The 2,206-nt window shown below is 42.8% G+C and overlaps 1 long non-coding RNA gene across 1 annotated transcript in view; it reads right to left on the reverse strand.

Moving 5' to 3' along the window:
- LOC105520441 overlaps positions 1–1,323 on the reverse strand; it is a 5,715-nt gene extending 4,392 nt beyond the window's left edge. Inside the window, exon 1 of the long non-coding RNA XR_001003136.1 lies at positions 1,157–1,323. This is a non-coding gene — a long non-coding RNA (uncharacterized LOC105520441). The remainder of the gene's footprint in view (positions 1–1,156) is intronic.
- Between the last annotated feature and the right edge of the window lie 883 nt (positions 1,324–2,206).

Genomic DNA, 2,206 nt, shown 5'->3' on the forward strand with positions numbered 1-2,206 from the left:
CATCCACTCATCTATCCATCCATCCATCCATCCATCCAACCATCCATCCATCCATCCATCCATCCATCCATCCATCCATCCATCCATCCGTTTGCTCATTTCCACCCAGAAATCCATCGTCTCACAAACTAAGGTTTCGACATAATTCCTTCCTTTCAGAAAGTGCAAACCAAAGCTAAGACTGGCTCACACATGCCACATGGGAGTTAGAGTAAGAACATTTTCAGATCCTTGTTCTTTTCTGGCCCCACCTCCCGTGGTTTCTGGAAGTCCCAGGACAGGGAAAAGGAGAGAAAGGTGGAAAATAAATCATCAAGTGTGGATCTTCCCTCTCCTCAGAGGGAATTGTTCACCTGGCTACCCTCGGAAATTTAATTTTTGGTGTTAAAACTTGACATTTTACAGTAGTGTGTGTACCAAAGTTATAGAATGAGCAAACTTGTCTAGATAAAGTTTCTACATTGTTATGACATTTTCCCCTAGAGAATCACAAGCTCTGAGATATACTTATGAACCTTACTTATGTAGAAATTCTCTTAAACAGGGATTCTTTCTCTCAGTTTACCTTAGGCTAACACAGAAACATATTTTGACACAGAAAGAATTTTTTCTCTTCATTGCTCCAGTCACCTGGAGGCAGCCTGGGGTGGATGCCTCCAACCCCTGGGCATGACTCCAGCAGCCACCGCTGTGCCCCCCACAGAAGGAGGCTCGTGCTTGGCCCAGCTTTCCTGCCCAGGGTCTCTGGGGCTGGCTCTCCCCAGCTCGGAGCAGAAGCCTAATCCAGCGTTGTTCTGCTCAGTTGATCCAGTCGGATGCTAGGGTTTGCCTGGGGGCCCGGCCTGCCAGCGGCACAGGTGGGGGGACGCAGGCTTGGCCACAATCACACCTGCTGACCTTCCCTACAGACCTGGCACATTTAATCTTCTTCTTTGGGGAGGGGAAGAGGATGCATTCAGAAATGCCTTTACCGATGAGACCCTCAGGAGCTTGTACTGGAATCACTCAAAATTCCTGGTAGCCTGAGTCTCCCAGTTCAATTCTGTATACATCTGCCTAATTCTCAATCCATGTCTAAGGTTAGAATGAACATTTTAATCGGCCGTTGTGGACAACATAAACACGCACTGCACCATGCATTTAGATCTCTCTGTACCTTGTTCATGTCAGCACAAACTCAGCCCCTCTCTTTTCAAAAGCCCAGTTCGTTTTCCAGCAGGCGCGTGCTTTCATTAAAATTTCCCTCCTGTAGGTTCCGGCAGATTTCCCAACACAAGCACAGCAGGAACCGCATTGTGTTTGTAGAAAATCCAAAATAATCTCTAGGTGAGTGTTAGGATGAAAAATGAACTTAGTGTTGGTACAGGTTTTTGTTTGCTGTACTTTTTGTGAGGGAGGATAGTAAAAATGTTTTAAAATTGATTGCAATGATGGTTGTGCAATTCTGTGAATATACTAACAAGCATTGAACTCTACACTTTACATAGGTGAACTGTATGGTATGTGAATTATATTTTAATAAAGCTGTTATTTTTAAAAAGTAAATTTAGCAACAACACTGGATACAAGCTAAATATACAAAAATTAATTGTCTTTATATAGACCAGCAACAAATAATTAGAAAATGAGAATTTTTAAATGATACCATTTTAGTAGTATCAAAATGCATCAACTACCTAGTAATTGTTCTAGAAAAATATTCCAAAAACAACAAAACATTTACTAAGGTAGATTAAAGAAGATTTAAATAGGCCAGGCTTGGGGACTCACGCCTATAATCCCAACACTTTAGGAGTCCTAGGTGGACAGATAACCTGAGATCAGGAGTTTGCGACCAGCCTGGCCAACATGGTGAATCCCCATCTCTACTAAAAATACAAAAATTAGCCAGGCATGGAGGTGTGTGCCTGCAATCCCAGATATTGGGAGGCTGAGGCAGGAGAATCACTTGAACCTGGGAGGCAGAGGTTGCAGTGAGTGGAGATCTCACCACAGCACTCCAGCCTGAGTGACAGAAAAAAAAGAAAAAAAGAAGATTTAAATAAAGGAAGGGATATGATATGTTTCTGGATTAAAAACAAGTTAACAAGCACAAAAATTGATGTATAAATTTCGTGTAATCCCCATTAAAATCCAGGCCGATGTGTGTGAGTGTGTGTGTTGGGGGTTGGGGGGGTTGCCAAGCTAAAGTTTACATGGGAATGGA

This window comes from Colobus angolensis, unplaced genomic scaffold (assembly GCF_000951035.1).
Source record: "Colobus angolensis palliatus isolate OR3802 unplaced genomic scaffold, Cang.pa_1.0 Scaffold38, whole genome shotgun sequence".
NCBI lineage: Eukaryota > Metazoa > Chordata > Mammalia > Primates > Cercopithecidae > Colobus > Colobus angolensis.